We start from the raw sequence: 24,704 nt of genomic DNA, 5'->3' as shown, positions 1-24,704 counted from the left end.
ATTTCATTTTATAGGTGGAATAACCAAGGCCCAGAAACATAAAAGCAATAGAGTATTCAGTAAACACACGAACTTCGGAATGACACAGCCAAGACTAAATCTTGGCTCCTAATAGCAATGGTTTCTCAGACTCAGTCTTGGTCTGATTCTCAGATAATTATCTATAAAATGAGGATAATTTTAGTATCTACCTGATAGAGTGAGTAGTTGAGATGATTACATAATTTAACATATATAAAGCCATAGTGCCTGACCTAGGATGACTGCTCAATTAAAAGTTTTTGTTATTCCTACTATCACCTTCATTATCACAACACTGTTAGTATCCGCGGCAGCAGCCTTGTTATTCAGGGCTAGTCAGAGGCAAAGCTTGAACCTAGGTCTCATGAGTCCTATCTCAGTATTCTTTCACTTGAGTTTCAAGCTACTCCACAGAATTCTAAGTTAATAACATTGCATAAAACTGCTTTAAAAATGCCTTCTTCTTGGATACCTCTCTCAAAACTGGCAATTCTGTTTCAGTAAACATTACTATATATGTACTTTCCCCAATCCTGCCCTGACCATGGCCAATTAGGATGAATGTCCTGATAAAAAGCAATAACAAATAAATCTTCATCACAAATGCAAATAGCAATATTACAGAGCTGAGACAATGAAATGCATAATCACTGAGTGACAACATGAAGTTGACATTTTTCATCAGTCTGGCTGTCTGTGGCACAACTCTTCTCTAATTGTCCCACATTCTTCAGATGGTAGAATCTTTGCATAGAGATATATAGTTTTTAGAAAAGTTTTCAACTCATATCTTCCCATTTGAATCTCATTATTCCATTTTACAAGTGAGGATAGTGAAGCTAAGTGACTTGTATATTACCATATGTGAAATAGATCACCAGTCCAAGTTCGATGCATGAAACAGGGCACTCAAAGCTGGTGCACTGGGATGACCCTGAGAGATGGGATGGGGAGGGAGGTAGAGGGTGTTCAGGATGGGGGACACATGTACACCCATAGCTGATTCATGTCAATGTATGGCAAAACCCACTACAATATTGTAAAGTAATTAGCCTCCAATTAAAATAAATAAAATTTTTTTTAAAAAATGACTTGTTCTAGGTGATCCAGTTGGTAAGCAGCTGAGCCTTCACTGAAACCCTGAAATTCTGACCACAAGTGCATATATGCCCTTCAGTTAGAAAGTACTCTCCCTTTAGCTTGATTTCGTACATAGACAATGATTTGTCAGACCATCAAAACGAGAGGCTTCCCCAGTGGCTCAGCGGTACAGAATCTGCCGGCAATGCAGGAGCCACAGGAGACATGGGTGTGATCCCTGTGTTGGGAAGACTCCCTGGAGAAGGAAATGGCAACCCACTCCAGTATTCTTGCCTGGAGAATCCCATGGACAGAGGAGCCTGGCAGGCTACAGTCCATGGGGTCTCAAAGAGTTGAACATGACTGAAGCAATTTAGCATGCACACAAAATGGGATTTCTGTTTTCAGACCAGGTCTCAAGTATAGAGTTGCCAAGCATGTTCTTAGAGTAACTGAAAGATACTAGCATCCTACAAAATAAGTTAGTCCTAAACAGACAGAAATATTAGTATGGTTTTCTGAGGGGTTTGTAGCTGTACTCCTTCCAGACAGAACTAGATACCTGTGAAGATAAACTTATGAATCTTTCTCTAAAGCCTGGACACATACATAGTAACCTTTCCAATGAAAAGAAAAGAAACTTAACAGAGCAAGCAAGCAATGGCCATCTTTCTAAGTTGTTATCAAGACTTCCGTGCAACATCTGATTCTGCACTCTGTCACTGCCCAAAGCCAAGAAATAAAGAGACAGTGGGAGTCAAGTCCTTTGTAGAAATTAGTGGAGTTGTTGGGGGCTTTGTTCCCTTCCTTCTGCCAAATGGGATGGGACTCTGGCAGCAAAACTTTATAAATCGCGAAAACAGTTCTAAGGGCCAAGAAATTACTTCATAAGGGAGAGGGAAGGCGATGAAGAAGGAGATGCTGGATCCCTGGAGCAATCAACTTATGTGCTGCGATATGAAGTTTGATTATCTTTATCTGATTTTTATTACTTCAAATGCTATTGGTCACCAAATACCTTGCATTTTTAGGATCACTGATTCACTTTTTAGCCTGGTGACCTGTCTCTACATCCTGGGTATGTGTTCAGTTTTTCCCAAGCAGTTCAGTTTGCAATACCTCCACACTCCCTGAGGGTATTATCTTGTCTTTTGTTAACTGGCATTGATTTTCATTTTTTATTCTTTGATTCTAATTCATTTTTCAATATGAAGCTAAAATAATCACAGCAGGTTATCATGGGGAAAATGCTGAATTTAATGTAGGGAGGCTTGAATTGAGGTCCTGGTTTTGTTATTAATTGTATGACTGTGTTAAGCTTAATTGTATCAAGCTATCTTTAACCCTCAGGAGCTCAGTTTTCTCTTTCATTCAGGAAAAAAAAAAAAAGTTTCTTTCTAATTTCTAAGGCATTAGTACATTCTATAATTCTACAAATTTCTGAGTTCCAAACAATCCATAGAAATTTCTATGTAGCCAAACACTGAGGCAGTATTTCTAAGTAAAATACACTCTCCTCCCACTCCAGTAGGAGACTAGAATTTATAGGCTACAGCACATATAGCTAAGGCCACATTTTATTCTAAAATATATCTGTCTAGGTAAATTAAATAAGCAGATACAAAAGCAGTTAAGATTTTATGTATTTGTTCATATCTTGTTTTAACTTGTAACTTTAAAATACATATAATAATATGGAAATATTAACATTGAAGAATTAAAATAAGGAAAATTCAAGTTGAACAGAAGATCAAGACCATAATGGTAGACAGAAAACAGTGTGTGTGGATTGACAAGGTCTTTAATTGTTATTAACATTGATCTTCATGTCAGTCCTCACTCTATGTTTTCCCCTTGGGGCAACGAAGTTAATGTTCATTATTTCTGAAGTCAAACACATTTAAATATTTGTGGTCTTTCCTTACAAAATATCTATCTCATTCTGAAAAAACTCTGTCTCATACCATATTTCATAGGTCCCAGATCATATCTGAAGCACTCAGGATTGGACAATTTTACCTGTCTTATGAAAATAATGTGTTCTTGATGTTTTTTACAGTATATATATCTGATCCATACTTAAATAGGTTTTAAATCCAAGGTCTGGATCTTTATTGAAATGGTTTTCAAGATATACCTCCCAGTTATACATTACTATTTGATTCTTTCAACCCCACTGTCAACCCAGAATATACACACGGAGTAAAAGCTTGATGACCATCTGGTAGGGATCTTACAAAGAGTGTTCATGTTTTGGGCAGAGTCTGGCTTCTTTTCATAAAAGCTGGTGAAAAGTGGGTATGGACTTCAAGCCTGTGGACTAGTTCTCAGGAATGAGATAGAATCTTGGAGGCCTGGCTAGAAGAGATCTGTTTTGCAGAGTACTGGACAGCAGATATAAAACAAGGAGTAAGCACTAGTTTTATCACAAGGATTATCAGGCACTATTGGAAGAATTTTATTAAACAGAAGATCCAAGAAACAAATGTAAAGACACAGACAAGAAATAAGGCAAAACTCAGGACCTAAAGAGATCATGAGCAAGTCAGAAATCAGAGTGAATGCTGCCATAGAGTGAAATGTTTATGATAAATGCTATCTTGTCCACAAACAAATGAAGCAAGGCTGCCAGGACCTTTTTTGGGAGGGATAATGGTACAGGGGATGGTAAATAGATTAGTCAGCTTAAAAGAGCATTATGTTAGATATATACATATATATACTTCCACCTCCCCCAAGCCCCCACAGCTACCCAGTAGAGAAGACAAAAGTGTCAAACTCTCTTCAAACATTCTGGACCCTCCACAGCCACCTTAGTGCCATTTGCCCTAGGAAACTAAATGTAATAGGCCTTTCAGATCACTCAATAGTTTAAGTGCAAGATATCTAGAGGATAAGCACATTTTTGTCAAATTTTGTTTGAGGACAGAGTTCTCCACGAGCCTCTTCCATTCTTCCACATCTTGGGAGCAGAGGCAGTTTCTATTGTTCTTACAGACTATCTTTTCAAGGATATTTGTATAACAAAGAGCCTTTGGAAAATAAAGACAGGTTACACACCAGAGCAAAGGGCAGGTCTGTCCATTGTCCCGTAGAATAAAAAGTGTGTCCCTTTTCAGACTAAAGAGCAGGAATGGTTACTGTCCATTATAAAAGATTCGGGTTTCCTAATCTTAGGACCTTTCTCCTTTAATACAACTCACTGCATGGACAGGTATTACCTAATCTTTTGTACTGTCCAATAAGAATGGTGTGTGGGGAAACAGCACAAGAAAATGCTTGATACTCTGGCTTTGGTATTATTGATAATAAGGTCCTTTGTCTCAGAAGCAGGAATCCTGTGTCATCTGCCAGCATCTATGAAAGTATAGCAGGTTAGCTTAATTTGCAAGGAGTACAAAATCTCAAACAGAATAAAGATTAATTTAAAATAATTTGCTTATAAAAGAATTATCTCTGTTAACTGCCTCCAGGCGAAAAGTGATTCTTTACCATAAGCTCTGAAGAGTTTGAAAGCTTAAACTAACCACTGTATGTACTTTATGTGATAGTTATCTATTATATTTTATACACCAAAAATACTGGCTTTATATAACTTTACTTCAAGAGGCCTATGCATAACTACGGAAAAGAAACCCATTTATACCTAAAGAAACATTGAGTACATTCTATCTAATGTACTAAACAAGATTTCCTATTAATTGATAAAACTTAGATTTAAAAAGGGGCTTCCCTGGTGGCTCAGATGGTAAAGAATCTGCCTGCATGCAGGAGACCCGGGTTCAATCCCTGGGTTGGGAAGATTCCCTGGAGAAGAGAATGGCAACCTACTCCAGTATCCTTGCTTAAAGAATTCTTCTCCATGGAAAGAAGAGCCCAAATCCTATGACTTTTCCCCCTTGAGTTTCACCTCAGTTATTCTTGATCTCTACTCCAATTTGCACTGAATCTTTATTTATGTCTTTAATATATTCAGTACATTTGCAAGGCTCAAATGGTAATCATTTATAATTATACCAACCTGTTGTTTTCCAGTTATCACATCTACAACATTATTGGTCCAGGTCAGTCCTGTAAGCCTTTCCTTAAAAACTGGAGGAAAAATGAACTATATCTACGTGGCACTCTTTTCTTTTTTCTTTTAACATGGTACTCTTTACAAAGGTCCCTTGGAATTTTTTAACTCATTTTTTATATGTTTTTGGCATTATGGCTAGATTGGGTCAGTCATCCTGGAATATAGTTGGAGAAAGATACAGTGCAACCAGAGAGAATGAAGGATCGTACTATATAAATAGAAAGGAAGAAACAAAATGTAAGGAATTACAATGAATTTTGGTCAAAGAGGTCAGTAAATTCAAAAGGAGTCCAGGAGGGGAGGAGATAGAAGGAATGGAGGTAACGGGACAGGTTGTGTCCTGAGGCAAACATGTGAGTGCATCCCAAGCTTAGATTGTTTTATCACTTCCTTGTCCCAAACAATTCCATCCATACAAATGTACCACCCTATTCACTTCAGCAAAGCTTGCCAACACTCAGTAAGTTTCAGTTTAAACACATCACACAGATGTTTACATTCAGCAGAGAAATTTGAGAATTTTCATCAGGATATACAAAAATTGAGTCTGGAAGTCTGTGGTCTAAAAAGTCCTCCTACTTAAAGGCATTATGGCTAAAAAGGCTGTTGATGAGGGGACAGAAGGACTGAGAGGTTTTACAGACAATGGGAAATATCACACTCATCCCAACTACTTTGTGTTATGAATCAAGTCATCTTTCTAGCCACACCAAATTATCCAAGACCAGATTTCTGTGTTTCCTCGAATTTAGTGTCATAAAAAAAAGAGGAACTGTTTATTTCAAACACTACACAATGGAATTCATGGCTTTGGTTTTTTCAGGAATGCATGCTAGGACCCTGAGTAAGCAGGTCTCTTATTTCTATCAATGGAAGTTTTCCCCTAGAATATAAGTTCTAAATTGTCATTTCCCTTTTAGTTTCTAATTTTTCACTTTCTGCTATTTATGCAATAAAAGTCATTGATGACCTACTATATTTAAAGCATTTCACTCAGCACAGAGTACCCAATGATGAATAAAACAAAATCTTTGCCCTTAAGGAACTTAAAGTAGACAGTTATCTTTGGAAACAGACCATCATAGAAACAAACACATACTGCCTTGCCAACAAAAATATTTAGGTTGTGAGTTGGTTTAACTTGCCACATTTATTAAGTGATTTCACCTATCAGAATAAAATGCTTTATATTACATGTATTTACATGTATATAAAATTGTTACTATACTTTTATAAAGTTGGAAGTGACGCAAAATCACAAGTGGCTAGGCTCATTCTTGTCATGCATTTCTATTAAATAGTAAGGTAGTAGAAATACAAAAACTAGCTTGAATTAAAATATAGTAACAATAATGACTTGTGGTTTTTCTATAACCACTACAATCCCCAGTCTCCAGTCATGAATCCAGCATTTGGTCACTCTTTTTACCTGTGTAAAGGAGCAGCTGGGTCATTCTTATCTTATTGTGAATTCACTGCCATCATGAAGTTTGCTTTTTTTTGTTAAGTAAGTCCAAAGAAAGTAATCCAAGGAAAGTTTCAGATAGCATGGTCAGAACAGAGATAATACAGGCATTGAAGACCCATCCTATAGCCATCAATCAGCATCACATAGTCATCTGATAAACTTACTGTTTGGGTTTAGCCTTTTAGCAGCCACCTCTGCTTTTGCACACAAGACAATTACTACATTGACATCTATGGGCTTCCCAGGTGGCTCGGTGCTAAAAAGTCCGCTTGCCAATGCAGGAAATGCAGGTTCAATCCCTGGGTCAGAAAGATCCCCTGGAGGAAGAAATGGCAACCCATTCTGGCCTGGAGAATAACATGGACAGAGGAGCCTGGTGGGCTGCTGTCCATAGGGTCACGGAGAGTTGGACACAACTGAGAGACTCACCATGCACACAGAGGCTCTACAGAAACTGCAGCTAAGAAGTCTATATGAGATCTATTAGGAAACAAGGACAAAAATTGAATAATCATTTTCTCCAATGTCCTTCTATCCTAACACCCTCTGCATCAGAGAGTAAAGCCACCTTGCTGCTAAGTCGCTTCAGTCGTGTTCGACTCTGTGCGACCCCATAGACGGAAGCCCACCAGGCTCCCCCATCCCTGGGATTCTCCAGGCAAGAACACTGAGTGGATTGCCATTTCCTTCTCCAATGCACGAAAGTGAAAAGTGAAAGTGAGGCAAGAGTACTGGAGTGGGGTTCCATTGCCTTCTCTGAAAGCCACCTTATGTTCAGTCATATATGGTCTGTACTTAATATCTGGAGCAGCAGCCCTAGAGGAGGAGAGAATAAGCAACTAAAATCTAAACACAAAAATCTGCACTATTGATACTATGTACAAAATAGGTAACTAATGACAACCTATTGTATACTTTAGGGAACCCTACTCAATGCTCTGTGGTGACTTAAATGGGAAGGAAATTCAAAAAAGAGGGGATATATACATATAGCTGATCCATTTTGCTGTACAGTAGAAATTTAACAAAGGCTTCCCCAGTGGCTCAGTGGTTAAGAATCCACCTGCAATGCACAGCCCTCTTCTCTGTAATCCTCTTATGAATGTTCCAGTTTTGCCATTTTGGGTTAAAACTGTGAATGTATTCTACTAACTCGTCTTTCTTCCTCAACCTCACTTCTTATCAATGCTCCTGCCATGGTGATACCAGAGCAATGTTTCTAAAACACACATAGGTAATTCAGTATGAAACGGCTAGAAGTCTGATAAATCTCACCATTCACCACCTAAAAGAAATGAAAAGTTGAATACACTGGGAATTAAGACTGACAGTGAACTAACTCCAGACTTTAGGAAGCACTGGGGAAGAATCTTAAAAGGAAAGCTGATGGCACTATGGCACTGCCCACCACAAGGAGAGAAAAGAATACTTATTTGTTGAGTACCTCAGTTCAGTTCAGTTCAGTCTCTCAGTTGTGTCTGACTCTTTGCAACCGGATGGACTGCAGCATGCCAGGCATCCCTGTCCATCACCAACTCCCGGAGCTTGCTCAAACTCATGTCCATCAAGTCGGTGATGCCATCCGACCATTTCATCCTCTGTTGTTCCCTTTTCCTCCTGCCTTTCCCAGCATCAGGATTTTTTCAAATGAGTCACTTCTTCACATCAGGTGGCCAAAGTATTGAAGCTTCAGCATCCTTCCAATGAATATTCTGGACTGATTTCCTTTAGGATTAATTGGTTGGATCTCCTTGCAGTCCAAGGGACTCTCAAGAGTCTTCTCCAACACCACAGTTCAAAAGCATCAATTCTTCTGCACTCAGCTTTCTTTATAGTCCAACTCTCACATCCATACATGACTACTGGAAAAACTATAGCTTTGACTAGACAGACCTTTGTCACCAAAGTAATGTCTCTGCTTTTTAATATGCTGTCTAGGTTGGTCATAGCTTTTCTTCCAAGGAGCAAGTGTCTTTTAATTTCATGGTTGCGGTCACCATCTGCAGTGATTTTGGAGCCCAAAAAATAAAGTCTTTCACTGTTTCCATTGTTTCCCAATCTATTTGCCATGAAGTGATGGGATTGAATGCCATGATCTTAGTTTTCTGAATGTTGAGCTTTAAGCCAAATTTTTCACTCTCCTCTTTCATTTTCATCAAGCTCTTCAGTTCCTCTTCACTTTCTGCCGTAAAGGTGGTATCATCTGCATGTCTGAAGTTATTGATATTTCTCCCGGCAATCTTGATTCCAGCTTGTGCTTTATCCATCCTGGCATTTCGCATGATGTACTCGTCATATAAGTTAAATAAGCAGGGAGACAAAATACAGCCTTGACGCACTCCTTTCCCGATTTGGAACCAGTCTGTTGTTCCATGTCCAGTTCTAACTATTGGTTCTTGACCTGCATACAGATTTCTCATGCTTTCTCATACAGATTTCTTATATTGAGTACCTACCATGTGTCAAATCATCTAGTGGGTCTTTAGACAGGAATTCAATTCATCACAATCCACTGGATTTGAAGTGTACGAGTTGGACTGTGAAGAAAACTGAGTGCTGAAGAATTGATGCTTTTGAACTGTGGTGTTGGAGAAGACTCTTGAGAGTCCCTTGGACTGCAAGGAGATCTAACCAGTCCATTCTGAAGGAGATCAGCCCTAGTATTTCTTTGGAAGGAATGATGCTAAAGCTGAAACTCCAGTACTTTGGCCACCTCATGCAAAGGTGGACTCATTAGAAAAGACTCTGATGCTGGGAGGGATTGGGGGCAGGAGGAGAAGGGGACGACAGAGGATTAGATGACTGGATGGTATCACTGACTCAATGGACATGAGTCTGAGTGAACTCCGGGAGTTGGTGATGGACAGGGAGGCCTGGCATGCTGTGATTCATGGGGTCGCAAAGAGTCGGACACGACTGAGTGACTGAACTGAACTGAACTGATCCAAAAGGAAGACCTAAATATCCCTGGTGGTGTGTGCTAAGTTGCTTCCATCCTGTCGACTCTTTGCAACCCCCTGGACTGTAGACCACCAGGCTCCTCTGTCCATGCCATTCTCCAGGCAAGACTACTGAAGTGGGTTGCCATGCCCTCCTCCATGGGATCTTTCTGACCCAGGGATCAAAACTGCATCTCTTATGTCTCCTGGAAGGGAGGTTCTTTACCACTAGCCCCACCTGGGAAGCCCATCCCGAGTGGTAGGTGCAGGTTTTTGAAGTAGGCAAGGGGCTTCTTCCCACTTCCACTTCCCAAACCACCAGAGACCTCCCTTTCTACATCTTGGTCTAATCCCACAAACTCTAGAAAAGCTGGGTAGGGATAGAATGTAAACACAGTAGTAATGGCATACTTATTTCTAGAAAAGATAATTCTTACAAATAAGATATTCTTACATTTTAGACATAGGTACAGACAAGAGCATATTCAAAAGCAGAGCATTACTTTGTCAACAAAGGTCCATCTAGTCAAGGCTATGGTTTTTCCAGTAGTCATGTATGGATGTGAGAGTTGGACTGTGAAGAAAGCTGAGCGCTGAAGAATTGATGCTTTTGAACTGTGGTGTTGGAGAAGACTCTTGACAGTCCCTTGGACTGCAAGGAGATCCAACCAGTCCATCCTAAAGAAGATCAGTCCTGGGTGTTCATTGAAAGGACTGATGTTGAAGCTGAAACTCCAATATTTTGGCCACCTGATGCAAAGAGCTGACTCATCTGAAAAGACCCTGATGCTGGGAAAGATTGAGGGCAGGAGGGAAAGGGGACAACAGAGGATGAGATGGTTGGATGGCATCACCAACTCAGTGGACATGGGTTTGGGTAGACTCTGGCAGTTAGTAATGGACAGGGAGGTCTGGCATGCTGCGGTTCACGGGGTCGCAAAGAGTTGGACACCACTGAGCGACTGAACTGAACTGAACTGGACAAGATTTGTGTATACTGAAGATTGTAGTTTTTAATGTCCTCATGTGTTCAAAATGACATATAGCAGGCAGTGGAATATAAAGACAGATCAAATTTTTTATAGTGACACTAGATAAACAGTTGCAGTTAGTGAAAATTGAGAAAGAATTCCCTGTACTAACCAGCCATTAAGGCCAGAAGTCTGAGAAGTAGACTTAGCCATCACTAAAGTAAATCGACTCTGAAGCCCAAGGGCAATGTAGACAGCCAGTGTGTTAGCAAATACCAAGAGTAAATAAATAGAAAAATAAAACAAAAATAAAGAAAGCAAACTGGACTTCTGGAGAAAAATAAAAAGCAATGGCAACCTGGGAGAAGTTACATCAAGTTTAAGGCCCAGTGAAAGAAAGAGAACTTTGAAAAAATATATTTAAGATGTACATGTTTGGTACTTTCTTTAAGACTCAAGGACTTAGAACATTTATGAAACGGAGGAGAAATCCATAAGGGAGAGATGGAAAACCAGCAGAATATGAAAAACAAAGAAATAGGTAAGAAGAGATCACTTTCTTAAGCTAAAATGTAATAACAGAATTTAAATTCACATTGGAAGACATAAATTATGATATTAGCACTGTGAGAAGTCAAATCAGTGATGTCATATACATACCTGAAGCAGTCTTCCAAAATACTTTGAAAAAAATGAAGACTACATGGTGGTGTGTAGACAAAGTAACAAATATCTAAAACATGCAGAGAAACTTTCAAAGCACTTTACATGCATTCCGCTTTCTCAGTTCTCTCAACAACCCATTCCATAGTTATACACTTAGCAATTGAGAGAAACAATGACTAGCCCAAGATCACAAAGCAAATAGGGAAAGCCTTCCAACTGAGGCCATTTGACATCAAAGTCTGCTGTTTATTAGTTGGTATGCCATAATATCCAGGGGGAAAAAGTCACATAAAAAAGAGAATTTAACTGATAAGGGATTTGAAAAGTTATATGTGGACTTATTACCCATACAGATAAACCTAGACAAGAAATTTACATGATGACTACAAAGAAAAGGAATAGCTGATATAAATTTTTTTTCTGTAACAATAACTGGCAAAAAGATCTAAGGGAAAACTTCTTGTCTAATAATTTAATATTCAGACAAGTTAGTATTCATCTGTGAAGGCAACTGAAGACATTCAAAGGTTCAGAAGTGTTACCTTCCTTGTAACACTTATAAAAAAATATATTGACATGTTTAAGAACATCATACAATTGTGGCAAAAGTAAATTATAAAATAACAGGTATTATATGTCATTTTAAAATATATGTATCATTATAGACATATTCACTGAAAATATTTTAAAAGTTATATAACAAAATATTAACATATATGAAAGTGTTTTTTATCCTTGTGAATTTCCATATTTGTAGTTTATAATTGCTTGTGTCATAAAATAATAATAAATGTTGAAGTTTAAAAAGATTTCTGAAAGCTAAAAATCAAAACTTCGTAAGTAATCGTATTATTTAGAAAGATTGTAAATGCTGAACTCTGTTAAGGACAGGCAGGAAGTTAGCTGAGAGCAACAAGAGTTGGCCCCTTCAGCTAACTGTCCAAGAGCTACCTAATCCCACCAAGCAATTTGCAAGCCCCACCCTTAACATGCCCTTGCCAGCACTCCAAAAATAGTCAGAGAAGGCATAAAAACCAGACCCAACATCTTCACTGGCAGGACTTTCCCCACTCTAGCACATGCGCAAACCTCACACTATTCTGTACCAAAATAACCTTTGGTGGCCATTGGACTCATTCAGTTCAATTCAGTTCAGTCGCTCAGTCGTGTCTGACTCTTTGAGACCCCATGAATCGCAACACGCCGGGCCTCCCTGTCCATCACAAACTCCCGGAGTTCACTCAGACTCATGTCCATCGAGTCAATGATGCCATCCAGCCATCTCATCCTCTGTCGTCCCCTTCTCCTCCTGCCCCCAATCCCTCCCAGCATCAAGGTCTTTTCCAATGAGTCAAATCTTCGCATGAGGTGGCCAAAGTACTGGAGTTTCAGCTTTAGCATCATTCCTTCCAAAGAAATCCCAGGGCTGATCTCCTTCAGAATGGACTGATTGGATCTCCTTGCAGTCCAAGGGACTCTCAAGAGTCTTCTCCAACACCACAGTTCAAAAGCATCAGTTCTTCCGCACTCAGCCTTCTTCACAGTCCAACTCTCACATCCATACATGACCACAGGAAAAACCATAGCCTTGACTAGACGAACCTTTGTTGGCAAAGTAATGTCTGCTTTTGAATATGTTATCTAAGTTGGTCACAACTTTCCTTCCAAGGAGTAAGTGTCTTTTAATTTCATGGCTGCAGTCACCAACTGCAGTGATTTTGGAGCCCAGAAAAATAAAGTCTGACACTGTTTGCACTGTTTCCCCATCTATTTCCCATGAAGTGATGGGACCGCATTAACTGCTCATAATTATTCCATGAGTACATACATCTAATTATAACAGACTGAATTATGGGAAGGACATCCAGAGTAGAGCATCTTGTTGTATAACCTGCAGTGGTCAATCAAGGCTGTCAATCAACAAGCCCCTGGATTATGCAAATAACCTTGCCTTAACAACTCTGTACCCCAGCCCTCCAGCGCCATTTGACTCCCTTGGCGTGGTCTACCTCTCTCTTGCAGTGTTCTCTTTGTTCTTTCTCTGTGTCTGCTCAGTCACTTGGTCCTGTCCAACTCTTTGCAACCTATTCTTTCTTTCCTTATTGTTAATGAACTTACTTGCAAGGGCTAAGACTGTAGATTCTTCTTTGTGTCCTAAACAAGAACCAATGCCAGCAGGAAGAAGGGTCTTCAGACTGTCCTTCTGCTAACAGAATCAAACTGAAATATTTGATAATAAAACCTAATGAGAAACTACATGAAAAAATAGTAATTTGCTAATCATCTTACATAAAAGTCAGTATTTATGAAAAATAAGTACCTCAGTAGCAGGAAAGGCTGAAGAGTTAAATATTCCATAACACTTCATAACACATGTGGGCCCAAAAGCTATCAAGAGGAAAGAATAAAAGCAGGCACTTTTAGAAGAAGCCATTTTAGTGGCTGGGAAAACATGGGAAGCTATTTGTCTTCTTTAATTAGGCAAATATAAATTAAAAGAACAATGAAATTTTTTTCACATATGGGCTTGGCATAAAGACTTATATTATCCAGCACTGTTGAGTTTGAAAATTGTTGAAGTTGATCACAGTAAAAATATGTGCAGATGATGGAAGATGTGGGATTTGGGAGTAACAAGTAAAATTTACAATGTGCATGACATTCATCTCCAGCAATCTCACTCAGAACTTCTGTATCCCAGAGAAATATGTGAACATGGACACATAGCACGTAGAAGCACCTGCAAAATATTTATTGCAACATTATGTGTAACAGCGAAAAAATGGGAAGCATGTAAACATAAGTTAAAAGGGAATGGCTTAGACCTTTAGGTTCATCCATACTGTGGAATACTGTGTTTAAAGGAATGATATAGAACACGATGTACTGGCATACAACAATGTCCAAAAATCATGGCTTTATGAAAAGACCAAATCTCAGGAAAATGTATCCAAGATTATTTCATTTCTTACAAAACTCCACAGAGAGAAAAAATAAATAAAATATATATATATATATATGTATGTATTACCATCTGTTCTAAGTATATGAAAATGTTTACTAAAAATCTGGAAAAGTGGGCCTTCCTTGATGGCTCAGTGGTAAAAAATCCACCTGCCAATGCAGGAGACACCAAGTCGATCCCTGACCTGGGAAGAACCCACATGCCTCTGAGTAACTCAGCCCCAGCACCATGACTACTGAGCCTGTGCTCTAGAGCCCGTGAACGGCTGCTACTGAGCCTGCACGTAGCAACTGCTGAAGCCCACGTGCCTGAGAGCTCATGCTCCACTAGAGGAGAGACCACCACAGGGAGAAGCCCCACACCAAGACCAGAAAGTGGCCCCTGCTCATCACGACTAGACAAAAGCCTTCACAGCAACAAAGACTCAGGACAGACAAAAACAAGTAAATAAGTACACACAAAAAATTTTTTTAACTAAATGTTAAAAAAAGAAAGAACCCTTACAACTCAATAATAGAATAAATAGCCCAATTTTTTTAAAAATCTAGAAAATGAAAAAAAAACAGGAATTATTTTTTTAATTCCTACATTTTTATATTTCAATATAGGGCTTAATTTAAAACAAATATATATCTGTCAAAACCAGGATTTCCTATAAACAGAGGCTAAGTTAAAGATTAAGTCTTAATAGCTTCACTTGGGAAAAGAATGCAATCAGTGGCTCCAAGAATGAATGAGAGAAACCAGCAGAGGAGACAAGGAAGCAAGGAAGCAGAAACAACATGGGACTGGCACAACTTCACAGGAAAGCGTGGCTGGGGCCGTGTCCTGGCAGGCCACATGGAACGTCCGTTCGCACGCTGCAGTAGTTGGGGATGAGATGGGGGTGAACTAGAGAATCAGCTCTCTCTCATCTCCTCTTCCTCACTGGTCAACTATCCCTTCACAAGTTAACTCCTCTGTCCTGCTGGCTTGTATTAGTCATCACATCTGAAGAGTCTTTGGGAAAGGCATGTCTCATGCCCAATGCTCAGTGGAAAGCAGAACCAGTGGGAAGAGGAAAAGTTGTCGTGCATTTAGCCAGGTTGAGCCTGCTTTACCTGCTGCTGTAGTTCTCCTCCATCAGGTGCAGTAAAATCTGCCATCTTGCCAGGGGAATCTGCGACAACAAGTGATATTTGGGAACAAGGCAACACTATAGTGTAATGGTCAAAGATCTCCACTGAGCAAACAGCCAAGACCCCGGAAGTACATGGCATCAGGTGAATGTGAGAAGATGCAGGAATGTTTAATTCGACCACAGATACATTAATGATGTAAATATACTAATTACAGAAATAAAAATAAGTAACCTAAACAAATGAGTTATTAATATATGTTTACCTTCAATATAAGACACACTAATAAACTAAAGCATTTTTGAAAGTATTTTAATTCTACTAGTTAAGCAGGAGTAAAATTTAAAATGGGATGCTTACTTTCCAAATTCCTAGACAAGTCAAAACCAAAATATAACTCATCATTAGTAAAAGGAGACTCCAAGGGAGCACAAAAGTCAGGAAATATCAAACAGAATACTAAAAAAGAAAGATTTAAATTATGCTAAATGGTCAACCTCCCTATTAAAAGGCAAAAATACACAGTATTAAAGCAAACAAATCAATACCCAAATATTTATTGGAAAAACATTCCTCATCAGTTCTGAGACCTCTCAGAACACATGGATGAAAAGATATTTATTTTATTCAATGTAAAATATCTCCAACTGTCAATAGAAAAAGTTAGCCCCCAAATGAGTAGATGAATACAGATGTCTACGCATAAAATCTAATGGCCAGAACTAATTCAGAAGTTTGAATCTAAATGCTTTACTTATTTTTAATGGAATGTATCTTGTCTATAGTAGTAGAAACATGGTTACATTGCCTTGTTTTCTAATATGAAAAAAATCGTCATTTTACAAATCATGGAAACCACAGTGGCATGGAGATGTTTTGATGGGGTGAGGAGAGACAAAGCACAGGAAGAGTGCGAATCCTCAGGCTTATGGAGAAGATCGTTTGAGAGCTTGACTTCCCTATATGTTTTGCATTTTTAAAAGTCTTGGCATAAAGCTGAACAGAAGTATAAAGGCAACAAGAGAAATCTACCAGTAATAATTCAGATAAGATTTTTAAGAGAGTTCATTATGATTAAGATAAGTTCCTTATTTCTGTGCCTCTGCTCCAACATAACTTTTTTTCCCTATAAATATTTTACATATTTTTCTGCATTATTGTAAATGAAACTTAATCTTTTTTTCTTCCCTACTTCAAAGACTTTAAGTGGGTTTCCCAAAGCCATATCTAAATGTTTGAGATAATTGCTGCACTGCAGAAATTTACATATGTTGTCCAAGTCCTTACCATTTACCCTCAGGAAATTTTGCAGTTAAAAGATAGTTTTTTCTGTGTCATCATGCTATCCTTGATATAAGCTGCACCCCAAAACATAAAATATGAAGGATAAAAAACCATATATGCAGGACAAAAGCCAAGACTTATGACTCTAAGTAATGCATAGGTTACTATGAAGACTACTCTTCTGACACATTTTTTCCCAAGGAATGATCTTGGCACTGCCTCTTTATATATCTTTACAGATAAACACATTAGCCATGATGTGTTTAGTTCTAGATTCTGAACATTTTTATGATATTAGTGTCTTTCTTCCAAGATATTCAAGCACTAGCTTTATCAGTCATTCATTTTAAGAGTTTCAAAAAAGGCTTGGGTCCAGGACACACGAACACATCAGTTTGTCAGTTAATCTATACTTTTCAGCCATTAAAAAGAAATGAAGAAGGAGCAAAAGAAAGAAGGGAGATGATGACACAAATCTAAAATCCTGAAATATTGAGAGCAGTTCAATGCTATGACAACATCATAAAATTTATGTTCACTTTATCAATATTGGCCATACATACGTTATACTTTACCAGCAACTTATATCATTATCAACAGCATGAAGTGCCAGCCTGAAATCCAAGTCAGCTCTGAAACCAAGAGAAGAGAATGATACCAACCACCTTATGAGGGCAGAGAACCAGCTGTTCCTTAGTAGAGTCACAATGGCTTTAATACTCAAAAGATTCCTCTATCATTTAAAGGCACACCTTAAACTGCAAAAGGAATCATCAAAGAAGACACAGAAACTAAGCCTCTAAAATCATAGATGATACTATCTCTATTATGAAATTCTGTTCAGAGTTTTGATGTAAAGGGTAAAAATATGTTTTGTTTTCTGCCATATCAATAGTTTGATTTTTAAATGAAAACATCTTCCTTCTACAAGGAAGACCTAGAAATTAACCTGGAATATAAGTTATCACAAAGCCTCTGCAATCTATGTTAGACATTGCACACTCCATACTGCTCAGCCTTCTGGAATGCCAAAAAAAAAAAAATCAGTTGAACAAAACATCAATCCAAGGGACAGAACTCAAATACAGAATGCCATGAACTCCTACCAGAGCTCATCTTTGCAAATGGCATTTATCCTCTTTAATACTGTTTCAACCTGGCCTTTAACATCAATCTTTTTGACACTTCTGATTCTAGTATATGATATTACCATTAATATAAGATGTAATTTTCTAATACATATTTAAATGGAGATAAAGTTTTCATACCCTGGTCATCACACCAGTCCAGAAGAGGCACAAAGAACTGTGGCAGAAGGATGAGATAGGAATTAAAAAGAATAGATAAGAACTCTGCCTTCAGCCCTGCACTGAGCTCAGAGGTGAGGAGGCTTAAGTGAAAGACATTCAACATCAGGGTAGAAGGAAGAACACTCTGCCACACCCACTGATAAAGCCATAAATGTTCATGGTATGATAACGTGAAGGACATGATGATACACAAGGCCCTCAGGTCCAGAAATCTCAACCCTGCCACTCAATATTTTATCATCAGGGATTTATGCCTTTGCAATTACCAAGGGAGGGGATCCCACAGTGTAAGCTGATGGCCAACAGGAATGAAATGGTAGCCACTTGAAGAAAATACAGAAGAGCTAAAATACAGGATGAAAAGTTTGTGATGAAAAAGGCCACTGAGAGGGCAAGTAATTTTGCAAGTTACCGAAAAAAAAAAAGACAAATTCTACACGCATGACTCGTTTCCCTGGATAAAATTCCACTCCCTAGTAGAGGAAAATGACCAGTAAGAATAAAAACAAATAAAACATGTATTGAAAACCTAGTATATAAATGTCTTGTCATAACTGGGCTGTAAGGAAGAAACAAAATGTGGAAATCAAAACAGGAAGAAGAGAAGGAGGCATAATAACAGAAATCAAAGTTGCAATGATTAAGAAACTGTGAAGCAAAAGTCTATATGCATTTTGTACTAAATATAAGAATTTCTAATTTCACATCCAGTTCTACTTGGAGATGTGATCCTGTTATGATATGGAAATAAATTGGTATCTGATGAGAAAAATGCTGGCTACTCCTCATCCCTAAGGGCTACATTTACAAGAATGAACTACATGAAAATGTTTTGCAGATCTTAAAAGCATTCATACAAAATCTGCTTTGAGTAATACCAACTTATAGCTGCCAGAGAATAAAATCGAAACTATAATTTCTTAGAAATAAATATATAAAGTACACTAGAAAAAAGATATTCAAAATAATTTTTCCTCCCTTGATCCCTAAAGAGAGAATTTCCTAAAACTATTTCCTCAAAAAATATAGGAGCTGTCTCAGCATTCAAGGAGGAAGTGTGAAGAATTGCAATTAGTGATACTAAAATGGACTCCATGTCTCCTTATAAGTTTCTAAAACTAGGTGTGTTTTTTTTTATTAAGTAGCATTCTTTTTATTCATGTTTGAATAAATATTTGAGCATATCCTATGAGCAAGTCATGCTACTTAAAATGAAGAACATAATCAGAAAAGTTATGACCAACCTAGATAGCATACTCAAAAGCAGAGACATTACTTTGCAAACAAAGGTCCGTCTAGTCAAGGCTACGGTTTTTCCAGTGGTCATGTATGGATGTGAGAGTTGGACTGTGAAGAAGGCTGAGCACCGAAGAATTGATGCTTTTGAAATGTGGTGTTGGAGAAGACTCTTGAGAGTCCCTTGGACTGCAAGGAGATCCAACCAGTCCATTCTGAAGATCAGCCCTGGGATTTCTTTGGAGGGAATGATGCTGAAGCTGAAACTCCAGTACTTTGGCCACCTCACGTGAAGAGTTGAGTCATTGGAAAAGACTCTGATGCTGGGAGGGATTGGGGGCAGGAGGAGAAGGGGATGACAGAGGATGAGATGGCTGGATGGCATCACTGACTCGATGGACGTGAGTTTGAGTGAACTCCGGGAGTTGGTGATGGACAGGGAGGCCTGGCATGCTGCGATTCATGGGGTCGCAAAGAGTCAGACATGACTGAGCGACTGAACTGAACTGAATCAGATCTACACTTAAGGAGCTTTAAGATGTGCTGAAGATCCCTGGGTAGGGAAGATCCCATGGACTAGGAAATGGCACCTCACCCCATTATTCTTGCCTGGAAAATCCCATGGACAGAGGATCCTGGTGGGCTACAGTCCACGTGACCACAAAGAGTCGGACACAACTGAGCACAAAGAGGTAAGCCACATCCAAAAAACAATTATGAGGCAAGATAAAAAATGATAATGCCAGAAGAAAAATGAAAGCAAAATGCCAAGAAAGTTCAGAGGAAGCAGAAATCATTCCCATAATGTTGGAAGGTACAAGGTGTTTTTCATGGAGCACACATCAACTGAGTAGGGCCTTGAAGAACACATAGGATTTCTATAGTTGCAGAGAGCAGCTGGAGGAATTCCAGATGAAAAAAAAAAAGCCATAAAAGGAGAAAAGAGCCCAATAAGTGTTTAGGAGAAGAACATGTAGTCCAGTTATGTATGTTCAGTGATGGTCCAAGTATTTTAAGAACAAAACACTGGACATCCACAATTTATCTAGAAGTTCCTGGCTCCTTCTCAGATTTTCAAGGCAGGCTTTTATACAAATGGTAAACTATCTTCTGTTGAAATAATATCATAAAATTTAGATCTGGATCTTTCTAACTCAACGCTCTATTTTAGCAGAATTGGAAAACTGACTTTCCAAGAGGATAATGGCATCTCCAACTTCATATAGCTAATTAAAGGCAATGTTAAGACTCATAGTGGAGCTTATATTTTTATCTGGAAGGAAGAATTTCCCTGATTCATAAACACTTTCTCACTCCACTCTTTACCTCCCCATACATGCCAAAACATGCTTTGGTTCACAGGCTGACCCATGCAGTCTGTAACGAAGGACAGGATATTTTCTCTGTAAGATGCTACCTGGTTCGTATAGGGAGTCAGTCCCCACTTTGGCCTCATTAGCTCCAGGTTCTCATCACCTCCTGGACTGAACCTTTATTAACTAAGAGGACCAAACAACAATGTCACCAAAAAAAGGAATTTCTAAAAAGAACCAATAGCAGTTGAAATGCAGGAAGTATAACTTTCTTAGATTTGACTCCCTCTAGAGTATGTTGGAGGAAAAGACTTGATCCAGTGAATTATTTTTCAGTACATATTTTAAAACAGGAAAAGCTATTGATACAATATTCCCCTTCCCCCACAAAATCTACGAAGTTTCTTAAAGAAGAAAAGCCATAACAATTCCGTTATTCTTAATGGATAGAGCCAAAATGTTTCTGCTGAGTAAACTATTGATTTATATCTCTAACCTGCTGGTACCAGGACAAGAGATCTCTAAAGTCAAGTCATTAAATACTGGCTTTGTGATTTATAGTATTAAAATTCCAAATTCCCAATAATAGCTTTAGTGTGAGGCAGCTAGTGGTTTTTTCCAATGCGCTAGCATTTAATAAATGCTATCAAATAAACCTACCATGAAGCCTTTATTTCTACAAATTAAAGTTCACTAACCAAATTCAAATATATTCAGCTTTTTCACATGTATAATGAACATAGAGTTACTTGTAAATGTGAAAATGTTATGCATTTTATTATGGCAAGATATATATGTATTAGTTCCATGCTGCAAAAACAAAAATCAGGGACTTGCTTAATTCTCCTAATATCTTAACATTTGGATACCTTTAAGAAATTTCTTTCACCTGTTCTGCATTTTCAAACTCAAGTAGGCTTATTAAACAGAGAAATTTTCTCAAGGTCATTGAAACATTAAGTATCATACATTGATAACAATCGACATAACTATGAAACCCCTCAAAGGAATAATACTTACGCTGCTGCTGCTAAGTTGCTTCAGTCATGTCCGACTCTGTGCGACCCCATTGATGGAAGCCCACCAGGCTCCCCAGTCCCTGGGATTCTCCAGGCAAGAACACTGGAGTGGGTTGCTATATCCTTCTCCAATGCATGAAAGTGAAAAGTGAAAGGGAAGTCACTCAGTCATGTCTGACTCTTCGCGATCCCATGGACTGCAGCCTACCAGGCCGCTCCGTCCATGGGATTTTCCAGGCAAGAGTACTGGAGTGGGGTGCCATTGCCTTCTCCGATTCTTATGGTAGGATAATCAAATTACATCTAACCATTTTTGTTCTTTATAGCAGGATACCTACATAAAGTGCATCTATATATGTGTGTGTGTGTGTGCTTAGTCTCTTCAGTCCTGTCTGACTCTTTGTGACCATATGGACTATAGCTCACCAGGCTCCTCTGTCCATGGGATTCTCCAGGCAAGAATACTGGAGTGGTTGCCATTGCCTTTTCCAGGGGATCTTCCTGATTCAGGGATTGAACCCAGTCTCCTGCATTGCCAGACTGATTCTTTAAAACTGAGCCATCAAGGAAGCCTATTATGGATATAGATGGATATTTTAGTGACCTGTTTAGTGAACTTCTGCTATTCTAGGTTGGTAAATCCTATTTTAATTTTATTTTATTATCTACCAACCCAAAATTTAAATAGTGCATTTGAAGGGGCGGGGGGGGGCAGCACGCGTGCAGGGAGCGTGTGTGCAGCTTGCCAGATCTTAGTTCCCAGACCAGGGATCAAACCCAGGCCCAAACCCAGGCCCTGGTAGTGAAATGGAGAAGGCAGTGGCAACCCACTCCGGTACTCTTGCCTGGAAAATCCCATGAACGGAGGAGCCTGGTGGGCTGCAGTCCATGGTGTCGTTAGGAGTCGGACACGACTGAGCAACTTCATTTTCACTTTTCATTTTCATGCATTGGAGAAGGAAATGGCAACCCACTCCAGTGTTCTTGCCTGGAGAATTCCAGGGACGGGGGAGCCTGGTGGGCTGCCGTCTATGGGGTCACACAGAGTCGGACACGACTGAAGCGACTTAGCAGCAGCAGGTAGTGAAAGCATGGAGTCCCAAGCACTGGACTGCCAGGGAATTCCTGAAGAAACCATAAAATCTTAATTGGAAAATGCCTTAATATTCATCCGAATTTACTTAGAAATTCTACTCTGCAGGAAAACATATTCCACTTTAGGCAACTCTCATGATTCAAAGCAACCCTTAAGTTCTTCTCTCTCAACAAAGCTCCTATCAGTAAAGAAATCTCTTCTTAGGCCTTGGGTCTCTGGCTACTAGTTAGTAAAGTACTAGTTAGTAAAGTACTTTGGCCTGTCAACTAATATTAATAATTAACTTGATTGATTAATATACATTAAAGAGGCAGAGGAAAGTCATGCTGGTGGGAACCTGTACGAACTGGTTATTTATTTGATCACTACAGTACATTAAGAGTTCATTTTGACTTCATTGAATATTGCAAAGCAGATAACTGCTCACTTTCTGCAGGATTTAGAGGGGGAAAAAGTTTTTTTTGGTAAGTTGCAAAATGCAGTGACTAATCTTTATTATATTGTATTACACAGTTGTGTGATCACTCCTGATGTCAATAGACCATTTCCCATTCCACAGACTGGACTCACTTGACTTTCTGTTTATTTAAGTGACACTTTTGTTTGAAATTCTGGGTGCTTCTTATCCCTTTGAGTCACATACCGCATCTGGGAGCCTCTGCTCTGGCACTTTTTAGCACCTCATTAATTACTAATTGTAGCAAAGTCCTGCTGTTTTGCAACTCCTCTGCCTTTGTTGGGAAATCACAACCCCTTGCTAGGAGGAGAAGGCAGGACAATAGTTATCTGCAAAATGTCCAGTTTGGAAGCATATTACAAAGGCTAATTATCTTAAGGTCTTGTAACTTCCCTAGATATTCAAGCTTAGCAAGATAACTCATTGTGTCTCTGAAGTACCTTAAAACTTAGCGCCAGGGACACACCTAAGAAACCTTTGCATTCAGCTAACTGTTTTTAAGAAAAGTTAAATAATTATTAAAGCTCTAAGTGAGAAAAAGTGATGAAATAGAATAAGTCTCTGAGTTCACACATCTTTTAGAGGGAGAAGCCCAAAGCATAATATCCACAAACGTAAGAGAACCCCCAGTGGGTTCTCTTCCCTGTCCATTAGCACTTGTCTGAATCTCCCATTTGGCTTTCAATGTGTGCTCTGCTTCACAGTTGTTTATGTTTTGGGGCATACAAGTTCTGACCATCCCACTCCCCCTATTTCCAATAAATTTTAAGCCCTTCAGAGGCAGGAGTGGTATCCTTTAATATTCTTTTCATCTGCAGCACCTAGCAGAGTACTCTGCACATTTCTCTATGTAGGTATTTAAAATACACAGTATTTTCCTACTACAAAAATAAAACAAATAAAACCTAAATAGTTCCATAAATGAGTGCAAGGTCTTGAATGACAACTAACAATTTTATGAAGGATTCATCTTAGATATCAATTTGGTGCTGTATGTCAAGATGGTTGATGTATTGAACGAATGCAAGGATCATATCCACACCACTATTAGAAAAGTGTTGTTGCCCTTTGTGTCAGCAATAAAAAGACTACACATTTTTGAAATCAGTATTCCTCAACTTGGGGACAAAATAGTAAAAGAAATCCACAGAATAGCTTTCCACAGTACTGAAGAACGCCTACTCATTCCTTTCCTATTGACTCTGAAGACTCTCAATCATATTATCCATTCTGATTTGCTCTCTGTCTTCCCCTAAATACTCTGGTTATCTTCTCTGAAATGTTACCTTCAGCACCACCCCTTTCCCAAACAAAGAGATTCAGAATTGTTGAAAATCATTCACTGACCTAGGTGCACCAATGACTCTTGATTAAGATAAGGGGATGCAAACTGATTTGAGCCCCACCCACCTCCACCTCTGCTTCAGTTCATTTCAGCTCAGTTCAGTCGCTCAGTCCTGTCCGACTCTTTGTGACCCCATGGACTGCAGAACGCCAGGTTTTCCGGTCCATCACTAACTCCCGGAGTTTACGCAAACTCATGTCCATTGAGTAGGTGATGCCATCCAACGATCTCATCCTCTGTTGTCCCCTTCTCCTCCTGCCTTCAATCTTTCCCAGCATCAGGGTCTTTTCCAATGAGTCAGCTCTTCGCATCAGATGGCCAAAGTATTGAAATTTCAG

At 38.9% G+C, this 24,704-nt stretch overlaps 1 long non-coding RNA gene across 1 annotated transcript; it reads right to left on the bottom strand.

Moving 5' to 3' along the window:
- Positions 1 to 13,557: 13,557 nt before the first annotated feature.
- LOC132346168 (uncharacterized) lies at positions 13,558 to 17,261 on the bottom strand. Its single transcript, XR_009495927.1, has 3 exons — positions 17,154 to 17,261; positions 15,289 to 15,347; positions 13,558 to 13,963 (listed from the first exon to the last, which is right to left on the bottom strand). It is a non-coding gene; the product is annotated as an uncharacterized lncRNA (long non-coding RNA).
- Positions 17,262 to 24,704: the final 7,443 nt, after the last annotated feature.

Source organism: Bos taurus, chromosome 9 (assembly GCF_002263795.3).
Source record: "Bos taurus isolate L1 Dominette 01449 registration number 42190680 breed Hereford chromosome 9, ARS-UCD2.0, whole genome shotgun sequence".
NCBI lineage: Eukaryota > Metazoa > Chordata > Mammalia > Artiodactyla > Bovidae > Bos > Bos taurus.
The sequence above is the reverse complement of the archived record's forward strand: the minus strand, read 5'-3'. Positions and strand labels throughout refer to the sequence as shown.